The following is a 26,536-nucleotide window of genomic DNA, read 5'->3' as shown; positions in this document are numbered from 1 at the left end:
GCCTCGCAGGACTGGGAAGCAGAGTGTGGCCGAAATGCGACCAATATCAGCCAGGACGTATGTGATTCATAGCCCTGAGCAAGTGACCTCGGGTTTCCAGAGCCCCCCTCCTCCTACCTGCATGTGACTGTGATCACATCCTTCTCTGGCTGAGCTTCTGACATTCTATCAATCAGTGTATTTCAAAGACTCTTTGGCCACATACCACTTTACAGTTCTAAGTGTTATGGACCCTCTTCTTCTGTGTGTGTGTCTGTGTGTGTGTGTGTGTATATATATATATAAAATTTGGTACACAATTTTGATGGTTTCAGGATGCCCCCCCAAACCATCCCAGATCTCTAGGTTCACTCTTCTGTAAATAATACGCCTGTGACAATTCTTAGCACTGGTGCAGTTTTCCCTGTTCTTTAATATTTCCTTACTTCCACCCTTCAATGTTTTTCAGTGTCTTCTTCGTGTGCTCTCACATATCATTCAACATCACTGACTCTGTTTTCCCCATCATTGTTTCTACTTGTGTTTCCCATTATTCATTTGTGTCTTTTCTCTCCATCTATGTGCTTCCTTTATTTGACATGCCTCCTTTTAGCCACATGAAAAGCAGAAGTGTTTTTAAAGAAAATCTTTATGCCCACCAAGGGAGAATCAGAAAACACGACATGGGAAAGGAGATGAATGATAGTGGGTAGGGAAGGAGTTCTAAGAAGCCATGAAGATGTGAAAATAGAGGGAGAGAAATACAGAAAGACATCAGATAAAAACCCATCGATTTTAGGGCAGCAGCTTTCAGCTTTTGTGAGTTTATGGCACACTTTCAAATGCTAGAGTTTTTGGCAGCATAGCTGAGGTGAATGTGTGGCAGAATTTTTTTGCAAAGATGACCAAAACCATGTCATTCCACAGACTCTTCTTAAAATGTGACCTTGGCACTCCACCCAATGAAAGGTGGGTCTATGTCCCCTGCCCTTGAATCTGAGTCGTCTGTGACTCAGAACCAATAGGATGCAATGATAGTAAATCCAAAGCTGGCTCAGAAAAGGTGAGGTTCCCTCTGCCTTGTCCACTGAAATACCTGCACTGGGGCTGTTAATCAGCGTGCAAGCAGCCCAACTGTTCTGAAGCTGCCATGCTGTGAGGAAGCCAAACTAGTTCATGTGAAGAGACCACATGGAGAAGCCCCGAGGCTTCTAGAGAAGGAGGGATACAAGGACGAGAGATACCTGAGTGGTCCCCAGCTGCTTCAGACCCCTCCTACTGTTCCAGCAGCAGCTGCCAAGTGACTGAAACCTAAGGAAAAGCTCCAGAACCATCCAACAGAGCCTTTCCCCCAAATCATTAACCCACAGAAACAGAGAGATAATAAAATAATCATTGTTTTAAACCACTAAGTTTTGGAGTAATTTACTGTACAGCAGCAGGTGGTTGGAACAGAATGAAAGACATAGACCAATACTGAACAAGTCAGGAATCGTTAGAAGGTAGTCACTGCTACACAACCATCATGCCTCACACTGACTACAAAAACATGCTCAATTTCTTCCACAGACTACCCTCTGCAGTGTTCGCTTTGGAAGATACTCAAGCTCCAGTAAATGCTCTTTCTTGGACCCTGGCTTGATATTATCATCCTATACCCTGCCCTACAGGGCCTCCCAGACCAACTCAACTTAGTGTTTCATTTAACAGACATTAACATGAGAGCAGAAGTATTTGCATCAAAATCTAGTGGCTCCCCCAGCCCTCACGCCTTGGTTTCGAATACCATTCTTCAGTAAAAGAACAAGGGCTCCTTGGTGGAATGGCCAATTCCAGAGCTGGGGCAGGGGAAATACAAAGTGGGTCTGGAGAATCTTGCAGTGACAGAAAGTAAATAAGTGCTCAAAAAAAACCACACAAAAAAACAAAAGAGGTGGGGGGGAGGAGGCATGTCAAAATTTAGGAGTTTGGGGATTAACAGATGCACACTACTATATATAAAATAGATAAACAAGGACCTCGTGTATAGCACAGGGAACTATACTCAATATCTTGTGATAACCTATAAGGGAAAATAATCTGAAAAAGAATATATGTGTGTGTGTGTGTGTGTGTGTGTGTGTATAACTGAATCACTTTGCTGTACACTTGAAACTAACACAACATTGTAAATTAACTATACTTCAATTTAAAAAATTAAAAAAAAAAAAAACAGGAGTCAAACTGAAAGAGCTTGCAATGGCCAAAGCTGGAACAATTTCAGCAAAATAACATAGTATTAGATTATTACCCAAAGTACAAAATACATATTCATGAATCCCCCTCTTATAGATAACAGTTACATAAAAATCTTTAATAACAATGATTGCTTACATATATTACTTACTTTGTGGCAGGTCCTGTCCTTAAACACTTTTAAATATTAATTATGTTAATCCTTACAGCATCCTATCAGGTAGATATTATTGTTATCATCATTTTTACAGATGAGGAACCCAAGGTTTGTCACATCAATCCACAAATAGAAAAGGATACAATTAGTACAGCACATTGTAGGTACTGGCAGCCATAAGAAACCATCCCTGGGTCCTGGCACCTTAGACCGTCCAGCCACCCAAGAGCTGGGGGCATTAGTGTACCCTTTCAAGTCATACCAAGTGGCTCTGATATAATTTTTTCAATATCGGCCTAGGATGTCTCTGTCTAACAACAAAATGCAATCTCTTGAGTTCTCTGCCATAAAACCAAAATAGTAAATGCCAACACTGTGATAATAATTATATTGAGATTATATGAAGATGATACAATTTTACTAAGATATCATGTAGAGTCTCAGAAGTTATATGATGTCTCTAGGGCCCTGAGGAAAATGTTGTTAATAACCTGTTAAGTAAAGAGACAGTAAAATATCTGCCCAAGCAAGAGACCCGGAACAACCCACTCAATGTAGAAACACAGCGAAACCTCTCAAGCAGAACCCCACTAACCTGAACGCTCTGTTCCCAGAATTTTAGCTGAGTTCCACCTCTTGGAGGAGAAACACACAGGGAACAAGCTGACTTTTTTTCTCTTGAACTAAAACAACAATCACAACAACATCCAGAGGTCTTCCGGGGTCAGAACAAAGTCAAGGTCCAGCCTCCAGCCCCTCCCACCGCATGCATATTACTGTAGTAGAACAAAGAATAATAGCTCCGTGGGGCAGAGCAGAGAGCAGGACTTGGAGAGGGGTGGGATGCTGGCTACAAAGTACCTGCTTTGTGCTAAGAACTGTGCCAGATATCATCCAGCATCCTTTACTGTTTCTCATGACAACCTTTTGAGACGAGTTTTATTAACACCATTTCACATGTGAACCCAAGGTTCAGAGAGGTAAAATAATTTGCCTTCAGGATTAAAAGTGGGATGTGTTCATCAAAGGCAAAACCCCCTTGGACAATTGTCCTTCCTCTTCCAGTGATTCCTTCTCAGAGCTCTTCCCTTCTTACCTGTAGAAGTTTGAGTTTAGTTTTTTTTTTTTTAAAGAAATAATTCTCTTATCACACTACCCTACCCCCCATGAACATCCATGATTTGAAAATACCAAACTCTAACAGTTTCTGCTCACACTATGTGAAAGGAAGAGTCAGAAGCACATTTCACGGTAAGCATGAAACGTGGCAAAACTAGAAAAACACCCAGTGAGGGCACAATTCTGTTAAGAGCAATGGGGCTGCTTCCTTTACCAGGCAGCAAAACTTATTTTAGAAGCATACCTATCTATCTATAAAACAAATTAGATTCTATTAAAAAATAATAATAATAATAATTTGCCTAAGGTGACACAGCTAAAAAGAGATGAAGATAGTATTTGAATCCAACCAAGACTGGCTCCAAAGTCTTTGTTTCTCTTTGCAAAACCACAACCAAGGAAGTGTAGTTAAAGGTATAGGCAGACCCCCAAGCTTGAGGGAAGGCTAATTCCTAAAGACAAAGCCCCAGAAAGGACCTCGTGGCTCTATGACCAAATGCAGGCCCCAAACTCCATGTTTGTAAGTAGGGGTCAATCCACAACTGGGTAGTAGATGATACATCCTCCTAAATTATGGTGGGTAACTCAGCAGGAGATAGCCAATTGGGAGATAATCAGGGAATTGGGCATAGAAGGCTAGATTACAGAGGCAGGTTTCCTGTCTCTGGGGAAGTAGAGAATGAGTTTCATTTGCATATCCTTGAGCTCTCTCCTGACTATAACCTAACACTTTTATTGAGTGCTTACTGTGGGCAGGATACTTTCCTGCTTTTTCTCATTCAGTTCTCCTTACCTCCGATTCATAATGAGAAGCTGAGAACTAAATTGCTTACCTAACAAACCCAATGTCAGAAAGTCAGGGTAGAGCCAAGTACTCTGTTTCCCGAATCCAAGTTCTTAATCACTAAGAGGAAAAAAAAACAAGGTTCAAATATTGAGGTTTAATCCATATTATTTAGTCTATTAAGAATATTAAGTTTTATTGCCATTACAATACTGAATTTTATTTTACTCTAGTAATAAATTTTATTAGCATTGAGTTTTATTACCATAGTTTTGAATTTTAGTACAACTACAATACTCGCCCTGTTATTAATACTATATTATATGTATTATTTTAGTACTATTATTTTAGTTTTATGACAATAATTATTATCATTTTTACAGTTCTAGACTTTATTATTGCTACCACGTTTCATGTTTTAGTAATAGTTTTTTAAAATTTTATTGAAATATAGTTGATTTACAATGTGTTAATTTCTGCTGTACAGCAAAGTGATTCAGTTATACATATATATATTCTTTTTCATATTCTTTTCCATTATGGTTTATCACAGGATATTGAATATAGTTCCCTGTGCTATACAGTAGGACCTTGTTGTTTATCCATCCTCTATATAATAGTTTGCATCTGCTAATCCCAAACTCCCAATCTTTCCCTCCCCCACCCTCCTCTTCCTTGGCAACCACAAGTCTGTTCTCTATATCTGTGAATTTAGTAATAGTTTTATGGCCTGGGTAGAAATGGAAAATAATGACAATCATGGTATGAAACCAATCTCATGTTTGCGTATGTCAAACGAAGAATGAGTAAATCTAGCACGCTGCACGTTGGTTTACCCAATACGTGTTCAAAAACCTTTCCCATATGCCTTCCTGTACGATAACTGCAGAAAGTGGAGAAAACTACATTTCCCAGAATTCTTTGCAGCTAGGGTACTCATATGACATATTCTATGAAGGAATACATCCACTCAGTCCTTGGAAAGCAGAAGCGACACAAGGTAGAGTAACATTATGTAGTCATCACGCTTCATGAGACCATATCTGGGGTACTTGGTCCTTCTGGGTAGCTATAATTAAGGTTCTGGCATCTCAGATGATAAGAGCCAGACATCACTGGCAATGGAATTTCTTCTAGATGACTTCACTTTGCAGCCGGGAGTTTCTCCTTGCTATGTTCTTCCAGCTGTGTAACATTAAAATAAGTTTCCTGGCCCTCATTTAAATGTAATAAACTTATTAATGTCCTATAACAAATCCCATTCCCAGAGTGGATTCTGCTATTTATTACTAAGATTCTTGACTAATACACACGCTTCCATTGACTGACAAACTTTTGAAGTGGGAAAGAATATTTAGAGGTTACTGAATTTGAACTATCTCCTAATGCGAGAGAACTTTTTAGAGTAATCTTGACATTCAGCCTCCTTTTTATTCCTTCTAGGAAAAGGGGATCACTTTTGCTGCTTGAAATCCTTCACAGTACACAATGCTTTCATCTGGCATTCCCTAAAATGTCTTCCATAAGAAAATTTTTGCATATACACATTTAGGATTCCGTGGTTGGATACATTTGGAGAATAACTGCTAAGTTAAATAGTTACATAGATTTCTTTACTGCAGAATTTCTCAGAGCCGTTCACATACTAATATTCATAGATAATCTTCAAGAAGTAGTAAACTGTGCAATTATTTTCCAAACATTTAACCAAACATTTTTCTTTTGTGATGAATCTCCAAGAATTGATGTCACACAAGATGCCTTTTATGATACTTGCCTTAAATTAGTGGGTTACCAGAAGAATAGGAATTTCAGCTTCAAAATAGACCAGTGAAGAGGTTGTTTGTAAAGCAAACATCATTTGACCCCCTCAGAGAACATTACAGAAAAGCCACCAACTACCCAATCTTGAGTTCAGTACTTTTTTCCCAAGATCCGCAACTCAAGAAGAACCCTGCTGGAGTGATCTGAGCTGCTGCCTCGGTTCTGGTGTTTCAGGTATCTGCTGATACATTACAGATCACTCTGACCCTGTTACAAAAATAGTGTAGATGGTTCCTACACACCCATCACCCAGGTTCCCCTAACCTTAATACATGACCACAGCTAAGCTAATGTGGTACAATGCTACTGACTAAACTACAGACACTATTAAACTTTGTCAGCTGATCTACTAATGATCTTTTTCTCTCGCAGAATCCTATCCAGGGTCCCGCATTATATTTAGTTATTATTTCTCCTTAGTCTCTTCCAATCTGTAACAGTGCATCAGCCTTGTTTTTCATGCTCTTCACACACTTTCGACAAGTACTAGTCAGTTATTTTGTAGAACGCCCCTCAATTTGGTTTTATCTGATGTTTCCTCATAATTGGAATGAGGTTACCGTCAAACTACATACATGATATCTGGCTTCTAAGAGGGAAGAGAGAAGCTGCCTGTCCTCTTAAAGCCTGCCAAGCAACACTTCGCTGCATTCTACTGGTGAAGACAAAGCATAGAGCCACCCCAGATTCAAGGAGAGGAGCTGGATGTGAGGAGCTGATTGACCTACAGCAATGGAAGTAATAGATGGTGGCCATCTTTGAAGACCATCTATCACAACAGGGTTTTGAAAAATACTTTAAAAATCCGCTTAACAAGACAACCATGAAACCTGGGAATCTGCCATTATCACACTGAACATCTTTAATTATCTGAAACCTTTTTAAAATAGGGCTAGTAGTACCTGCTCTGCCTACTTCACAGGGTGTGGCAGCCATGGAGCATTGCTGCTAAGATCTTTCTTAAAGAAGGAAAACTTCCAGGAGGAGTACAATTAGCCAACAACTTCCAGCAGCTGCACCTTGAGCATCTGTGATAGTATTCATGCCAGGGCCACACCCTCCCCAGGCTGCTTCTAGCTAGCGACTGAGTATGGCAGTGAACTAGAGCCAGACCATTTCTGCTTGTCACAGGATTCCTCTATGTGTGGAGATCCCCGTCAGTCCATAGAGACGTACTCAGAGCTACACTGCAGCCTGAGGTTCTTCCTGCCCAAGCCTCCTTCCTCCTCTTGCCCCCCGACGGCTGTCAGACCTGCATTGTAGTTGAAGGTTCTCCTTGCCTACTTGAGCTCCCTCTCCCCATCATCTTTCACAGACATTTCCCTCAGTAAATCTCTTGCACTTTTAATTTCATCTTAGCTTCTGCTTCCAGGAGGTCCTGACTTGACACACAGGGTGCTGTGAACATCAGATGAGATCATGGAGGCAAACATCCTTTGAAAACCGTATCATGAGGAGCAAGTATCAGGTATTATCTTTAAAAAAAAAATAGGGAGCAAATTGTTTTATACAACTCATATTGTTACCCCATTCATTAATTAATATTGATGTTCTTTCTGGTTGTTGGTGTTCATTTAAAGAATAATTATATTTTTGTGACAGTGCTCGGTTTACAAAAGGGTTGTATTATACCTAACAGGCCCCAATGTGAAAAGGTAGCTAAATTTGTATTGAATTGAAAGAGACTTTCATCTAAAAGAGAATTTAGCTCTTAAAGGGATGTTTCAGTTATCTGGGATATTTATTCAAAGTGAAAAGCTTAGGTGTCTTTCTTTGTTGATCCTCTCCCTGGGACACCACCTTTTCCTGGTAATGGGGGGAGAGATGGCCACCCCAGACTAGCAGTCTTTGTGGCTGAAGCCCCCACTAAGAGCTCTGAGATGATGAGGATCATTCCTCCTCTTTTTATTAGAATAACCCACAAAGCAGGAATCCTCTGCAGCCTGCCTCTTCCCTCGATCTACCAAATTTCATCTTGTTCCCATCCAGTCCCGTCCACACTTGAGAGAAGGGTTGTCGTTCTCCTGCTTGTTATCCTTGTTAGCGTAACACTCTTAGGATACAGTTGAAATGCCTTAAGACATTTGGTCTGACCACAGGCTACCACTTGCCCATCTCACCCTGCTTCCTGTAACACACACATACACACACACACACACACACACACCCTCTCTGCTTTAGCCATATTTTATCACTCTTGGAGATGCACATTTTTTTTCACATCATAACACCCGCCCCCTGAGATTAGGATGCATTTAAAAATCGTTCTAGAACAGACAGCAGTTGTTAACTAATTGGTTTGGTCTTGCATGCACAAACATGAAAGGCAGCAGCTTCAAAACTGTCAGAATGGGTGTTAGCTTGGAAGAAAATCCCAGAAACAACAGTGGGCCACCTCAACCTCTCTGCACCAAATGTTGTGGGAGGTGGTGAATCAGAGGAGTTTAGCAACATTTCCCAAGTGGGACTCAAAAGACGGCTAAATCCATGCACTCACAAACCCAGCTGAAGAGCCCAGCCCCAATGGCGTTCAGCTCAGCCATGAGCTCTATCACCGAGGCTCTTGACCGTATTGTGTGGAAAAGCTTGACATCGATGTCTCTAAATCAAAAATGCCTTTCAGAAGAATCTAACTCTAAAAGTAAGTTTCAAGAATACTGAAAGCAACTTACTTCACATATATTTTTATTTCGCTATATTGGATAGAGCACTGTATGATAAAATGTACATCCAGTTAAGAATTTAATACACTCTTTCAAAAAGTATTAGAACCCTAAATGATAAAACTTTATGCCATAGTTCGACTGGCAATGTTTTTTCTTTCTTAAGGGTATATAAAATAAGGGCACATCTTAAAAATGAATAGTGTCTCAAAGTAGATGAAATACGGTAGAACCACTTGATTCTCTTGCTTTCTCCAATCACTGGGTTTTCACATGTGTTCCTCTCTTCCTTCCTAGAACACTTTTCTCTCTCTTTGCCAGTTATTCCTACCCATCCTCTGGGTTTCAGCTTAATTATCGCTTCCAAGAAGTCTTCCTTAACTTCCCTACCTCCACCCACAAACTACGTGAGTACCCCTGCTGTGTGCCTCCACGGCACCACATACTCCGCTCTCATAACTCATAATCATCCTCTAACTGCTTGTATGATTTTCTGTGCCCCCCACAGACTATAAACTCCTTGAAAACAGGGAACTCCTCTGTCTTGCTCACAGGGTGCCCCGCACAGCTGGCACTCAATAAAAATTCATTCAGCAAAGAATAAATTATCAAACGAATGAGTGTCTCCATTGCATAGCATATAAATAAACTCAATCAATTTTTAATGGGGAGCAATGAGGAAACTGAGGCACAGCGAGTAAGAGGCTAGTTAATGATAGAGACAAAACTAAAACGTCTTAAGCTTCCACATAATAGTAGGGTTCCCTGACATTTATTAGGTATTTACTGTGTGCCTGGCAGAGTTCTGACCTCTGTGTATGTATAATTTCACTTAATTCTCATAATCACTCAGGGTTAGGTGATGTTATTCGTATATCCCATTTTATGAAAAGGGAAATCGGGGTGCAAAGGGGTTGAGACACAAACCAAGGCAGACTCCCAAAGTTCTACTCTCAGTCACAACATTAGAGAGCCTGATAAACTGGGTCAGAATATTTAGCAATAGTAAATACTGTTAGTTACTATCAGATGACTTCTTAAGAACATGTTTTCAAGCTGAGCCAAGACAAATCGCTTTATCTCAGTGGATATTGATACCAACCAAAACAGAATTACGTCTAGTATGGTTGGAAAGTCACTTTAATACAAGTTAGGAGCCCTCAGTTCTTTCTACACAGCCTGAAACACAGCCACATCAAGTGGCTATATAAGCCCGGGTGAATCACTTAACTTCTCTGAAACTCAGTTTCTTCCCTACTTAAGAAAAAAACAGTGGGGTAATGCAAATGAACTCACAATCCTCTGTTGGGGTCTGTCACTTTATCTCAAAGCAATTAACAGTTATATCAAGTGGGAGAGATCAACAGTGATTATTATCCTATGCCAACTATTGAATTCGAGGATGTAACTTAAACTCCAGTGTTTGTTCTACAGAATTCAAATAATGTTTGGCAAGGTGAAGGGCTCTTGATCCCCCACCTGAAAGCATAGGTTTTCATATTTCAGCCATGGACTTTTTTTCCCTTTCTGCTATTAACAGTGTTTGCCTTAGTGGAGAGAGGGAAGTCCAGACTTGTGTTGACAGAGTTTGACTGTTGGGGCAAAGTACATACCTGGAGGGGGAACAGTGTTTAACAAGAAACAAGGTATCAGTCTCCACCTGACTCATTCCGAGCTGGGCCACCCTCCGCTGTTGCTTTGTTCCAACACTAGATCAGAGGCTCGTGTGGAAACTTGTTGAAGTCAAACACTATCAGAAACTCCAGCCCAGCTATGCTGAGGAGGAAAACAAGATTCTCGCCAGATGGGTGTTGGAGCCAAAGCTACTGGGAAGAGCTGGAGACACTTATCAGGGCTCCAGAGAGTAACCGGCCCTCACTCCTCAGTGTCACAGGGCTGCTGAAACTATTCATATTCATCCAGTCCTTTGGGGATGCTTTTCAAATAGTCCCTGGAACCCCTTTTCTTTTCTTGGCTTGGTAAGAAGTGAACAGTCATAATAAGTCATCCCCAAGTTTTGCCTCCAAAGCCAGATTCTTATTCCAAGGCGTCCAGTATTTTCAGGCTTTGTGAATATACTTCGAGCTAGATAAATTTGGGTGATTTTCTCAACCTCTCAATGGTTAAGTTTCCTCACCTGTAAAACGAAAATAATGATGCCCACACTTGAGAATTAAATGAGATTAAGAAGTACCCGTAACATACAGTGTGCTTATATAGAGGGAGCACTTTTATGATTCCTTTCATGAAGGGTACCCAAAGGTCAATCATTTTTTTAATCCTCTAAAACCAACCAAACTTGGGAAAGAAGCCCTCCTACTAAAAGATTTTCTAGAAGATTGTTTTTTTGGTGGCTTACAACTATTCTTCTTCACAGAAGTAGGACCAAAAAAAAAAAAAAAAGAAAGCTTAATAGATAAATGTATAGAGAGACAGATAAATTGCATTTCCAATTAAGTATGTAGTCATTCAACAAACATTTAAAAGCATCAGACTTTGTGTAGGATAATAACTGCTTCCTTTTTAAAGTGCTTTTAGCTTACAATGTTTTTGTTACAAACATTTATTCATTTGAAACCCCAACATACTCTGTGAGAATAGACAAGGATTTTTTGATTAAGTATAGTTGATGTACAGTATTATATAAGTTACAGTGTACAATATAGTGACTCACAATTTTTAAAGATTATACTCCATTAATAGTTATTATAAAATATCCGCTATATTTTCTGTGTTGTACAATATATCTTTGTAACTTATTTTATACACATTAGTTTGTACCTCTTACTTCCCTACTCCTATATATTGCCCCTCCCCTCTTCCCTCTCCCCACTGGTAACCATTAGTTTGCTCTCTATATCTGTGACTCTTTCTTTTTTGTTATATTCACTAGTTTGTTGTACTTTTTAGGTTCCATATATAAGTGATATCATACAGTGTTTATCTTTCTCTGTCTGACTTACATGGAAAAATACACCATGTTCTTGCATTGTTGTTAAAATGACCATACTACCCAACGCAAGCTACAGATTCAATGCAATTCCTATCAAAATACCAATGGCATTTTTCATAGGCAAGGATATTTATTCACCTGTTAGAGGTAGGAGTGAAAGTCATAAGATCATAGTCTTTGATATCAGACAGACCTCCGTTTGAGACCTGGATCTGATATCAGCTCTGTATCTCATTGATCAAGTTACCTTTCTGCATCTCATTTTCCCCATCTGTGAAATGGAAATAATATGCCTATTTCATAGAGTTATTGGGAGGATTAAATGAAGTAGTACGTGGAGTGTACTTATTACGTACACTGTCTAACACACAGCTTCACACACTATCAGTTAGTGTTCATCGTGGTCATTATTATAGTGTTTATTATTGTTCAAGGTCATAGAGCTGAAATAGCAGAATCAGGACTAAAACACTTGTTTGCTAAATTCCAATCCAATATTTTCTGCCATACCAATAGTTTCCAAACATTTCAGAGCGTCAAAATACCTCTTTAAGAGAACAATATTTTACATAGTTCACGTGTATATAACACAGCAGTGGTGCCCTTTTTAGAGTTGGAGGAGGGAAGCTAAAGTGCCTTCCGCCCATCGCAACTTCCCACCACCACAGACAAATGTCTCTCCACACCCCCCCACTGCATTAACTCCCAAGTTGGCTGCCTGCAGTCACCATTGCCTGAGAGTCCCCAGGGACTTCGTCTCAGTGAATTAAGAGGACAGGTGGGCAGCAATACTTCCATTTGCCTTGTCAGTGCCATTTGTTTCTTCTCCTACTTGCCTTGCTCTGCTCCTAATTTCCTCTTGGTCCTTTGACTATCCACCTTTTTCTGACTCATGAGCTCCATCAACTTGACCACTTCCTGAGGTTTACTAGGACCTGAGGTCTCCCATTTTGTTCTGCCAACCAGAATCTGTGCTCTCCTTGTTCATGGACTCTCACCCACTTCACACCCACCACCCACCGCTGCCTGTAGGAGAGGGAATGCTTCCGCCCCTCTCCTTACATCATGCAAGGTTTTGCCATCGCTTTCTAGCTCCCTCCCTAACTTTTCAAGAGAGGAAGAGTTATTCATCTGATTGATCAAAATTCTAGATCATTTTTCATGTCACATTTTCTTTGGAGTCATACTCCTGTGTGTTAAAGGTACAATCCCATCTATCCCTTTACCTTCTCCACGAGACTAGAAGGAGACAGCCAGGCGGGCCCACGATCTCTCCAAATGCATGCCTGAGCAGGCTGGCCCTTGCCTCTCTATATAACTCAGCTAGTCAGAAGGATTCAGATTTAAGTTTTTAAGACTTTAAGCCCAACCTCGTCTTCAAGCTAAAGTCAGCATTTTGTCCAGAACTCCACAGTGAGGGTTATTGGGTACACCCAGGGCTAATTAAAGTCCTAGTTAGCTGCTATTTCTGACTTTATTTCAACAGGGAAATCAACTGGGAGAAGTGACTGGTGGGGTATAATTAGCCTTCCCAGGCCCCTGGACATAAAACCATTAATAATCCCACCTCAATTCCTAGCACCTCTGTGACCTTCTTCTTTAAGCATGTCCCCTTTCCTCTGCTCCTAGCCATTCTACAGGTCCCTCACCCTACAGCCATCCCCTGGTTAAACAGAACATTGCAGACACTGCAGCCTGTGATCCTCTGGACCCTGAGCCCAGCATGTCTTTCCCACCACAAATCCCTCACCTACCTGAAGTCTTCCATTAGCCCTATCGGAATGAGGTCTCCCTCCTCTGGTTCACATAGCACGTACTTTTTCATTCAGTTATAGCATTTACTTCGTTTGGTCTCATGTTTTAAAAAGTTATTTACAACAGGTCAGTCTTTCCCTCAAGAATGGAGGCAACACAAAAGCAGGGAGCCTGGTTAATCACTTCCGATACCCCTCAGCTTCTACCATTGGGCTTTGCAAACCACAGATGCACAATAATATGTTGTGATTTGAGAGCCAAATAATGTCCCAATAAACCTGATCAGAAGAATTATACATAGTATAATATATAATTAATATCATGATATATAGAATGCATCTGTAGTTTGCAAAGAACAATTATAAATAGGTAAATACTGATAGATACTTATATTTTATATTTTTATATTTATACTTATAGAAAAATAAATAAAAATTATATATATATACTTGACATATATATATATACACATATACATACATACATATATATGTATATATATACGTATATATATACGTATATATATATGTCAGGTTGAATTGTTAAAGAACACAGTATTAGAAATTCCAGGGCCACTGGACACTTTTGGGCCTCCTGAAGCATGAATGGAGAGCACTTTGTCAGAAACAGGAAGGAACCCATCAAAGCAACCATCATCTTTGGCCTGTCTATGAGTCCACTTGTTTTCCTGGGGTTTTTTTCTCATTTTAATTTACAAACAAGCTGCCTCACGTGTTTCCTTTTTTTGCTACTGGAACCTGCTGTCAGCTTTGAGTGTTGGTCTAAACACTGATGCAGGAAGTGCTAGTCATCAAGGCTGGGCCTTGTTTCCTGAGGCACGCAGAGGGATTCCAACATCCTGGGCCAACAGTCAGGCTTCATGATGAGCTCCTGCTTCCCTCAGAAGGTCAGGTGGCGCTTCTGGGAGGTACTGGGAAGAGCACAAGGTGTGGAGACTGAAGATTCTATTCAAGTTTCAACCCCGTCACTGGCTTCTTTTCTTTTCTTTTTTTCTAAAGATTTAATTTTATTTTATTTTTGGCTGCATTGGGTCTTTGTTGCTGCACACAAGCTTTCTCTTGTTGTGGCAAGTGGGTGCTACTCTTCGTTGCAGTGCTTAGGCTTCTTCTTGTGGTGGCTTCTCTTGTTGCAGAACACGGGCTCTAGGCGCGTGGGCCTCAGTAGTTGTGGTGTGCAGGCTCAGTAGTTGTGGCTCACGGGCTCTAGAGCACAGGCTCAGTAGTTGTGATGCATGGGCTTAGTTGCCCTGTGGCATGTGGGATCTTCCAGGACCAGGGATTGAACCCGTGTCCCCTGCATTGGCAGGCGGATTCCTATCCACTGTGCCACCAGGGAAGTCTCCCTGTCACTGGCTTCTTATATGACCTCGTGCAAGTTGCTTAACCTCTCTGAATCTCGGTTTCTTCATCTATAAACTAAGACCAATGAGGTTTAAATGAGTTCTTATGGAAAGGCAAGTATAGAAATATTTTGTAGACTCTGGTTCCCTGGAAAATAAGATGCTATCATTCTCATATGTCAAACAGCTTTGTCTGCTAAAGGGATGAATGTATCTCTCCTAGAAAGGAAATTGCCATGGCCCAGTTTGGGGTGAAGGATAAATAATTACTACTAAAACAGTGGGAACAGAAGGTCAGATACTAAGTCTCCTCCAAGGACTCACCAAAAATACAAGTGCTTAATGACTGGAAAATATGCTCTTTTGCAAATAGGCGGCTGCTTTCTCCCCACTCTTCCTTAAAACTCTCCCATCTGATGATGGGTTGGCTCTGAGGCTAGAAACGCCAGACAAAAAGGGGGCCTGCCTCTGGGTACCTCCGGAGAGACTAGCGCGTTGCTGTTGGCCCCCCTGCCAGAGGTCTGCTTTCAAGTTCAGTTAAGGAGGCCCTGGACAATGAGACTATGTTACCACCCAACATTTCTTCACTTGCCATAGGCAGGCAGGTCTGCACGTCAGCAGCCGACAGCTGTGTTTACAACTTCCCATCACCCTTGTTAATTAATGGATTCTGGGCCTGTTGCTCACCCTGAATAGACTTCTGCAGCATGGGATGGTGGCAGGTCATCCCTGCAGGAGACAGCATCTGGGCACTGGTCTTAACTGGGGGCGGTGCAGGGCATGAGTCGGGATGGGTAAAAAGTGGCCGAGACAACAGAACGCAAGCCTTATGCACAAAGGTTACCCATCCTAATAAAATTCACAGAGGCTCTCAGCCTCAGTTTCCACAACTTTGAAGACATTGGCTCCCAATTTACAAAAGTACAGCACATTTCAGATCACATGCCATACAAAGTGTCCCTGAAGATGTGAGCTAAAAATTGTAATCACTTCAAATGATCGATTATTCCCTGGATTGTAAGATGTGCCAATAAATCTTATCAGAGGGTGTAAAGAAGCAGCTACCAGGTCCCATGGCAATTCCAAGGGAGAAAGGGAGTCTGTCTCATTTTCTCAAAAGCCCTGCCTCAACAGAGACTCCAACCTTGGAAAGCTCTAAAATGGAAACAAGGAGGGGGACTCCCCTGGTGGCGCAGTGGTTAAGAATCCACCTGCCAATGCAGAGAACATGGGTTCGATCCCTTGTCCAGGAAGATCCCACATGCTGCGGAGCAACTAAGCCCGTGTGTCGCAACTTCTGAGCTGGCTCTAGAGCCCACGAGCCACAGCTACTGAGCCCACGTGCTGCAACTACTGAAGCCCGCGTGCCTAGAGCCCGTGTTCTGCAACAAGAGAAGCCACTGCAGTGAGAAGCCCGCCCACCACCACGAAGAGTAGCCCCCGCTTGCTGCAACTAGAGAAAGCCCAGATGCAGCAAAGAAGACCCAACGCAGCCAAAAATAAATAAATAAATAAAATATTAAATTACTTTTAAAAAAATTTAAAAATTAAAAATAAAATGGAAGCAAGGGAAATTGAACTAGAAAATGGCCTCAGTCTTCAGTTTTACTCTAGAAACAAAAATGTCTATTTGTGTGATTGTAATGGCAAATGAATTGTATCCTCAAACCAGGTTGTTCTGTGTGACTAGAGTCGAGCATAAATAACATGACAGAACAGACTTGCTATCAAAATACTCATGTTTTAGAAGATTACCATGAATAGAAAAAACTTAGGTTTTCATAGGTAAAGAAATTATCCCTGTCTTTTAGAATGCAATAGATCTAACAGTCTTTGTGATTATCTAATAGAAAAAAAAAAAAAAAACCTGTAATACCAGGTGCCTAGTAAGCATGGTTGAACTCAGGTTTTCCATCATAATTCTGGCTCTATCACCAGCCAGCTGTGTGACGCTTGACTGCTCCCCTCCCCGTCTAGTCATCACTTTCCTCGTCTGCAAAGTGACAGTAACAACACCTGGCTTGGTTCCTGCATTTCCCAGGGCCATTGGTTCCTAACACAGGATGGATAGGAAACTGATTGGCAAACATGAAGGAGGAATATGATGATGACGATTATATTCTGGGGTAGAGTTTTTTAATGTTTTGCTGCTGCTGCTGTTGTTATTGTTGTTGTTGTCATTTTTCCTCCTTACAAGGAGCTTTTACAAGCTCTTTGTTTCAAAACATATTTTTTAAAGTTTGTTCCATCTTGGAATGTTTGGTGACACGAGGCAGGGATATACTTATGAGTTGTCTCTAAAACATAATTTACAAAGACAGTTAAGGAATACCACCCTTTTAAAATATTGTTTGAAAAAAAGGAAAAAAGGAAATATTAGCCTAATAAAGGAAATATGAATAAACATTTTATAAAGTAGAACAAATACTAAGTGACAGTTTAACTCAAGACATCAGATGGAGTATGTCTGGGAACTAAACTCGGTACATGGTGTCACACTTGAAAGAACATAGAGACAAATACATTGATATATTCCTGGAGTAATTTAGACCCTCAACATTTACGTGAGAAATCGCTGTTTTTCTCTGGAGTCATGGAATTTTACTATACCGTATTTCCTTTACAGCTGGGAAACAAAGAAAGAAAAATGTTCTCAAAACCCAGTTATGGATGGCATTATGCTGCTTGAAAGAAGCAAAACTCAAAAAGCTACACACAGTATGGTTCCACTTATGTGGCATTCTCAAAAAGACAAAACTATAGTGACAGAGAATAGATCAGCGGTCACCAGGGGTTCAGGATGGGGATGGGTGAGCCCAGAGAAGGATAGCATGAGAGTTTTTTTGGGGTGACTGAACTGTATTGCCTCCTGACTCAGATGGTGGTTTACAAATCTATACCTATATTAAATCTCATAGAACTGTACACCAAAAATAAATCAATTGTATTGTATGATTGTTTAAAAATAAAATGAACAAAAGGGGGAAAAGAGAAAAAATAATCACATAACTGAATCATATGTAGCAGAACACAGGCCTTGTCCTCTGAAATGTCACAGCTGTATTTGTAAACAAGCTTTACCACAGCACTTTCCAACATTAATGGGCACAGAATTCACTTCGGTCTTTAGTTACAATGAAGATGCTCATTCAGTGGGTCTGGAATGGGGCCTGAGTTTTTGCATTTCTATAAAGTTCCTAAGTGATGCTTCTGCACCTATAGATAACACTGTAAAATGTGTAGGCTTTGTAGAATTTAGTACATGTAGAACAATTGCAGCAAATATATATATGTGCTGTCATGCTAAACGCCTGCATCACTTTACCCGTAGCAGAGATCACTAATTGGTGAAACACATTTTCTTCCTAAACCCAGATTAGGACCACCAGATAGAATGCAATCAAGGGCAAGTGATGCTCAATGGGGAAGATTATGTGAGATGAAACCTACTGGTCACCTTGACCTACAGTGCTGAGGCAAGTCCCATCCATCAACATTGCAAAGAATCCACTTAGAAAACCCACTTCCTTTCTCAGGCCTTAATGTCCTGGCTCCAAAACTCTGTGTCCTAGACAAATTAGCCGCAGTTAATTACAGATGTATCCTTCTAGCAGAGATAAGCAAGCCTATCTTTCCAATTAGGCTGTAGATGGCTTCAGGGTTAGGGATATATCATCTACTTCTTTTATTTTAGTAACTCCCTTAATGTCACTTTGAGCCTCAGTTTCTTTATCTACAAAATAAGAATAATAATACTATCTCATAAGATTGTTGTGAGAATTAAGAAGAAATGAATGTGAAGTGCTTAGAATAGCACTCTGCCCAGAGTAAGACTCAGTAATTGATAATTGTTATCACTATTCCCCAAGGATGCTCAGTGCAGTGCCATGCCCATGGCAAATGTTCAAAAATAACTGCTATAGGGAAGCCAAGAATGAAGAGTAAAGCAAGCACTGAACTTGGAGCCAGAAGATGGCGGTCACAGCATCAGCCTTGTTCCTCTAACTCTCTCAACTTTCATTTATCAGGGGTAATGAAAAATGGAATAAGTTATTTTTGTGATTACCTCAGTTCTGACATTCTGTATACATGTCTGTATGTATCGATAACATTACATAACACTCCTGGGCTTCATTCCACCATTAAAAGAAAAAATCTGTATAGTATCCTAAGTATCCACATGAGAGCAATAGAAAATTATACTATTTCCAAAATCTAGTTTAGGCAATAATTGAGAGTTCATTTTCACTTGAGTTACTGGTTTTCTGCCACTGGAGGGCGTGTGGTGCTTGGTTGTAAACTATCCCTCTGGGCTTTCGCTGTCTTGCTCACAGCTTCAATTTCGGTCCTTCGAATTGGAATCAGAGCATCAAAGAAAACACCTCACGCATTTGACAGAGTTAACGGATGAGGTGTAGCCCCAAGAGATTATGTGAGTTGGTAAAGTCAACAGAGAGAAAAGTCTACTTAATCTGCCTGGTGCCATTCCGACTACCTTTATTTCCCCTTAATAGTAGCCCCATACAGACCTTCAGGCCACATCCTCTCTTAACCCAGTTATGAGCGAATGTCTTCTGCTCCTCTCTCCTGCACGTGGCTTCTCGAAGTTGCCTTGTCTTTTTCACAAATCTCCAGCAGAAACTAGATCCTGGTCCTCTTGAATATGGCCTAGTGAGTGGAATGGGTTTAGTTCATGGACAACCAGAGTCCGCTTACTGCACTATAGAAGATTTGCTCCTTTCTTTATCTGGGATGTGAATGGTGCAAACGGTGGAAGAAATGGTGCTTTCCAGGCAGGCAGTTTTTACTGAAACTCTAGTGTCCACTAAGTGCAAGGAATGGGTCCTACCCTTTAAAGAGCTCCCAAACTAATTAGGGTGATTAAATAGAGAATGCGAGGGAAGGGACACAAAATGACAAGTCTTGAAGGAACTTTAGGAATCAAGTGTTAGGAATACAGACTTCTCTCTTGCTACACGTGATCAATTGAAGTTCTATGTTGAAAACAATTGGGAGGTGTCTTTCCAATTTGGAGAGAATGAGTGCTGTGATCAATTACTCATGCCTGCTATGGGCACAGAATGAAGTTAAGATATGCATGGATTTACCAACCCTGATTTCCAATCCAGACCCCACATTTTTTTTTTCAGTTGTGGAAACTAAGGCCCAAAAAAAGGAAAGGAACCTGGTCAAGGTCTTTCAGTTAAGTGTCAAAGGATAAGTTTTCAAAGCATTATAGGCAGATCACTCCAGGATTAGAGAAGGGTGTTTTTACTGTTCTGAAAGCCCTGGATGGTTCTCCCCACCTCACTTAGTTATTCCTGGCACACATTGGACTGATTTGTTTCTTCTTCTGAAAAACCCCATAATTTCTTCTTTCTTTTTCATTTTTTCTTATGCAATTGTCGCTACTTATAAAAGAATGCATGTCACACACATAAATAATAAAGCATAAAATGTAATAAACACCCACCTGTAATCTACTCCTTAATTTAAGAATTAGAAGCTATTCTTGTGCCCCTCCCTCACGCCATCTCTTTACCTCCCTGCCAAGAGGTATCCACTATCTTAAATTTAGCTTTTTTTCTTCATTCCCTTAGTTTCTCTTTCAAGCTTTGCTACATATGTATATATCCTTAGACATTGCACTTCTTGTTTGTTTCATTTGTTTTTAAATGCTGTGCAATGGAATCATGGAGTTTGCATTCTTCTGCAGCTTGATTTTTCACTCAAAATAATATTTCAAAAATTTCCAAGGTTGTAGTTTATTCATCATTATTACTGTATAGTATTCTATTGTGTGAATATATCACAATTTTTTTATCCATTCTATTGTTGATAAATATTTGAGTGCTTTCCAGGGTGTTTTTTTTTAATTGTTAAGAATAATTCTACTGTGAACAATTTTTTTATGTGTTTCCTGGTACACACAGGCAACGTTTCTCTAGAGCAGTAGTTCTCAGTCAGGGCAATTTCGCCTCCCACGGGACGTTTGGCAATGTCTGGATACATGTGTTGTTGTCACAACTGGGGGGATGGGGTGGAGAAAGCAGAGGGCAGAAAACTGTTACTGGCTAATGCGTAGGGGCTAGAATGCTGATAAACAACCTAAAATGCATAGGCTCCCGGAAGAGAAGGAGGAAACGATTTATAAATGGCAGAACTCCAGGCATTGGAGGCAGTGGGGGATGTTTTCGTAGGGTCTACCCAGAACCACTCCAGAAAGAGCAGGAGGCAGCTGCCAACTTGTGAGGAGGGAGGCCCAGCTCTCCACACATCTTGTGGCTGAGGCTGTGGTTCCAGCTGCCCAATTCTCAGCCCCAAGCAGTAGCCAAAGGCAGAGAAGGCAGTGAGGGAGGTGCTCAGTGGTGTGCTGGAGCCAGTAGCACAGGCTCCTAAGAGCCAACTGTCCACACCTTTCCCCGACTGCATGTTCAGTGACGTCACCTCTACAGCTTAAAATGAGCCATTGGCCCTCAAGCCCCTAGTCAGTCTATCTGCAGCCTATTTCTTCAAATATATCATCCACCATTCTCCTCCCCATCATGAAGCTCCAGCCACATAGACTTTCTTTTCCTTCCTCAAACTTGTTAACGTCTTTGCCATTGCAGCTTTGTGAGCCTGGCACGTTCCGTATATGGCTGTCTCCTTCTTACCTCAGTACAAAAATCATCTCAGAGGGGTCTTCCTTGATCACTCAGTAAAATTCCACCCATTCTGCCCCCCACCCCAAGGCATTCTTTATCACAGCACTCTGTTTTGTTTTCTTCCCATTCCTTATCCTTAACTGAAATCATATTATTTTGTTGTTTACTTGTTTATTTTCTGTGCTTTCCTCTAGGATGTAAGCACCATGAGGACAGGGACCCTGTCTGCTTGGCTTTAACCTGTGCCTTCAGCATCCTGTGTAAAGCCTGGCACATGGTAGACAATCAATGAATATTTGTTGCCCAAATGAATGAATTTAATGTTGTTGAATGTTTGGATGTAAATGGTGGCACCAGAATCCAACCAGACCTGTCCTGGATGTTCACAAAAGCTACATTTTCTTATTGTCCTCACCTTCCAGTGGGAGGGCTCTGCTTGATACTTATACTCCTATCCTCTAAGGGAGATGTTCACTTCGCCGTGAATTGACTTCAGAAGCACAAAGAAACTCAAATGCTCTACAGTACAAATAAAACCACCCATGTCCTTAACTCTTTTCCTTCCAGTGTGCATTATTTTTCTGATTTGCAGGATACTGGAAAAAGGTCTGGGACCTAATCAAAGAAAGAGGTCCTCCATAATACAGCTCCTCTATAGGGAAAGTTCCAACATTTGATCTCTTCCCAACAACTTCCCAGCCTCCCACTCCAGTGCTGTGAGCTTCTATCTGTGTGATCTGTGTCCTATTCTCTCTCTCTGTCTCCAGCCGTGCATGTGTGTCTCTCTGATTCTCTGCAGCGATAGCCAGAAATCTCTTAATCTCCTTTGGATATAATCTCTTGTTCTATTTTAGTCTTGCAATTTTTTTTCAATCTCAAAAAGAAGCCTAAATTGGGCAAAGCCAGTTTGGTCAGTTTATTTTCAAATTTACCTGAAGGGAAATCTTGGTATCAATCACATAAGAAGAGGATACCTTTCTTCCCTTTCTTTTAAAGAGGACCCCAGGGCCTGGTCTAGACCCCAAAAGCAAGATCTGGCCTTTAAAGCTTAATACAAACTTTGGTTTTCTCAACATCCCCCTGTTGGATCTGCTCTCAAAGGAATATGTTAAATGAAGATGAAAATAAATGCCTAATAACTCTGCTGTGACCGTAAAGACTATATACCCTGCCCTGTCTACACAGCTTTTGGGTTTGCTCCCTGAATTCTCTCCCTTCCTTAATTATGATGTATATTGCTAAGAACTTGGTGTTCTGTGTGAGTTGTCCATTAGGAGATTTTAACTAGATAAGGAGTCCTGACTTTGCCCCAAGCCCTACCCCCATGATACTAATAACCTAGCTAGGTTGAAAAGTGATTTAACACAGATTTTATGCTCTACAAACTAACAGTAAACTTCTATTATTTGCCCAACATATGTCCTGAGGTCTTTGCAAATCTCTAATTTTGAGACCACCCATGGCATATAATTGTCCCTGGAAAATGTATATTTAACCTTGCAGTGCAATCCTCATCTTACTTGATCCCAACTAATATAACTGACTGTTCCTTCATTTTTGAAATATTCTTCCTCTGGTTTCCATTCTCTCAGTTTCCTTTATTGGCTCCACCTTCTCTGCTAAATATTGAAGTCCTCAAAGCACAGTGCTGAGCCCTTTTTCTTCTCACTTGACATGTTTACCACAAGGGTTCTTACTCATTCCCGAAACTTTAAAGACCATCCATATGCCAATGATTCCCATATTTATCTAATTCCAGATAGCTCCTTGACCTCTTAGTCAATACTTGCAACTGCTTATTGCATGCTTGTGCCTGATATCTGCTAAACATTTCTATAATTGAACTCTTGATTATCTCTGTTAAGCCTTTTATTCTGGCAGTCTTCTCCATCTCAACAAATGTCACCTTTATCTACCCATTTGCTCAAGCCAGGAAAACTTGAGTCATCCTAAATTCTTCCTCTCCCCCACCCTCATCTTCTCACATTCAATCCATCACCAAATCCTATAATTCCTATTTCCAAAATGCATCTCAAATCCATCCCCTCTTTCCCATCATAATTGCCACTCCCCAAGTCTAAGATGCCACGACCTCTCTGTCCCCTTCCAAAGCATAAGTACACACACATTAACTACACAAAGCAGCCAGGATGATCCTTTAAAATTATACATCAGATCATGTCACCCGCTAGCACCAATCTCTTTAATGGCTTCTCTCTGCACTGTAATAAAACCCCAGATCCTTCCCAGGGCCCACAAAGCACACTATGATCTTATCATCCACCTCTCCAGCCTCATCTGCCACTCTCCTGGCACCCACTCTTCCCAGCCACCATGTACCAAATCAATACACAGAAACCTTAATGAGCTGGAATGCTCTGGGTGACAGAGGGATAAGCAAACCAAATTTTGTGTTTCCACTCTTTGGGGTCGAAAGTCTTTCCAGAAAGTAGGAACCCTCCGTGCTGTTCTGGAAGTCAAAGTCAGCAAAAAATGACAGTAGTGTTCTTTGTAAACTGAAAATTTGACAGGGCTTTGGCACCCTTTTTCACCAGTAACAACTATACGAGTTACTGTTCAGGGTAGTGGGTAAAGATGAAAAAGTCATCGGAATGAATCTTTACAGTTTTCACAAAATCCACTGGGATTGACTTTTGCTATTTTTTTAGGAGAACTAAGCTATTTATGTAGCTGTCTGCTAATTGGCCTCTTGCTCTTAACAGTGGAATATGGAGAGAGATTCTTAATAGTCAACACACATGGCTCCTCAATCCCACTTAGTCAAGACAGCTTTCATCTGTGTATGTATGTGTATTTGTGTATGCGGCTCTGTGTCATGGGAAAGTTATTTACGTTTTGTGACCCTCGGTTTTCTCAGTTGTGAAAAAGGATGATAAAAATCAAGGTTGTCACAAGTCTATAAGAAGCATTTAGAACACTAAGCCCTTAAGTTGGTAGTTATTAACAGCAAGTGGGGAGGGAAGATGCACAAATAAATCTTCCTCTATATTTTACCTCACTTTCTCCCAAACCAAGATTATCTCACTTTGCTATTACCAACTGTTAAAAATGTAGGCTCATAAGTACTATATAATTTGCTTTTCCCAATGACATCTTTGTACTCTCCAAAACAGACATTCTAGGGTTGGGCAGTGGTTAGGGAGACCCTATTCATGCCACAATGGCCATGCTTTGAGCCCTTGCAAAATTCCTCTTTCTGGACTAAACACTTTTAAAACAGAGTGCTGTTATCTCAAGGTCTGGCCCCTGGGTTTTAGATAAGCTGGGACTTTCCATCAGTCTCCTTTCCTGCTCATGGTAAACATCATCTCTCTCAGAATGTGCCCTGTCTCCCTTGTAGGGCTCCAGACAAGTCAGATATTCAAACAGAAGGTTCCTGACACTGCCGTGAAGAAGGATGACGCTGGGAGGGGTTTTCCATGTTACACCAGATTTGAAGGCCAAAGGGTCACCTTGGGCAACTCGGGTCCTCCATCAATAACTCCAGCCAGGACAGGAGCATCAATTCCCTTCATCTTAACTAAGACCTATGATCACTCTGTTGGAAGCTGAGCCAATGGCCCCAGATAATTTAACATTCTTCCCCTTACTAGGTTAGCCTCAAATAGAACAACATGGGCCCATCTAAAGCCAGCAAGATTTAAAGAAAGTTGGGGAGTTTCCAGCTGTACATAGAAAACATCTTTACTCTATGGGAGATAAAAACGCAGGGGAGAGGTAGCTCTCTTTGGGAAAATTTATTGAACCTTTTTAAGGAGTGATGGTACAGAGATTCAGATGTCTAAAGCAGAAGCCCAGAGAAGACAATCACATGGTTATTCCTTTAGGTTCCCATAATTAACTTATACTGCAAATTTGTATAAACGAATGAGTTATGAAACAACAGAATGCAAAGAATGACCCTTCCATTTCTACAAATGAGAGATTTATACTAGCAAATTACAGGTCATTGTCCAAAAGCTAACCATATCAGAAATCCTTGAATATGATGATTATGTCACTCTTGTTTTTATTAGTATTAACTTATAAACAAAAGAGTCAATAAAACTCCTGGTCAATGTGTAAGACATTAGAAGACCAATTAGCAAAAATTATCTACACCAAAAGAGTCATGGGTAAACCTGGTTTCAGTTATTAAAAGGGGAAAACACACACATGTGAAGCAAAACAAGTATGGTCTGTAGCTTTAGAAGAATTGGAAACAGAGATATTTAAAGAAAACCAGTTGTCAACTGCGTGGCAACATTGGTGCAACACATACCGTTTGGAGGTTCATTCTGTACTAGTGACAATGTGAAAGAGATGTGATATGTCACCAGGAGATTTCTGTCATCAGAGTCTTGTGTGTGTCTCGATTTGTTATGCTATATTAATCTAAAAGAGAACAGTAATTTTTTTAAAGGGTTGTGTCTGTAAGAAATTATTTTTTAACCTTCCAGATTACTTCCATACCTGTTATCTTATGCCATTTCCTCTCCCGGGTCCAGGAGGAGACCTGCCTGCGAAGTGAGAGATGAAGAGGGAGGCTCTGGGTTTTGGATGGGCATCCACTCTGGTCACACGTCATGCTGGAGGCCAGTGTTTTATGGTTCTTGAATTGCCTTCTACATGATCCTAAAGAAGGGAATACAAAGATACAGACACCAGAATTTAAGGTAAGTATGAAAATGTTCTAATTGTCATTTTGTTTCTAACATCTTAGGCAGAGAGGTGAAAAATATTTCTCAAAGGAGTCTGCTTCAGAAACAAGGACTTGAAAAGTCATGCTCAAGCTTTCAATTTCTCTTCTTTCTTGGTTCACTTCCTACCCGTCTCTCCTTCCTTTGATTTGCCCTTTCTTCATTAATACATCTCTAACTTGTTAGATTTTCAAATAGAACATCCTTTCCAGAACTGGACTCTAGTGTTCATTTATCTTTAACCAGAATACAATGCATGATATGTAATCTCCTGAAACATAAGCTCAGACTATTATTACTGATTCAACATTTTTTAAACTGATGAATTTGAAATGCAAATTGAAAACTGTCTTTAAAAAA

The 26,536-nt window shown here is 40.6% G+C and overlaps 1 long non-coding RNA gene across 1 annotated transcript in view; it reads left to right on the top strand.

Moving 5' to 3' along the window:
* The first annotated feature begins 258 nt into the window (after window positions 1-258).
* Window positions 259-26,536, top strand: part of LOC309606019 — a 30,424-nt gene continuing 4,146 nt past the window's right edge. The window contains exon 1 of the long non-coding RNA XR_014231603.1: window positions 259-26,152. This is a non-coding gene — a long non-coding RNA (uncharacterized lncRNA). The remainder of the gene's footprint in view (window positions 26,153-26,536) is intronic.

This window comes from Balaenoptera borealis, assembly GCF_965194805.1.
Source record: "Balaenoptera borealis genome assembly, chromosome: 11".
In the NCBI taxonomy this organism is placed as follows: domain Eukaryota; kingdom Metazoa; phylum Chordata; class Mammalia; order Artiodactyla; family Balaenopteridae; genus Balaenoptera; species Balaenoptera borealis.
Note: the sequence above shows the minus strand (reverse complement) of the source record. Positions and strands in the feature narration are given on the sequence as shown.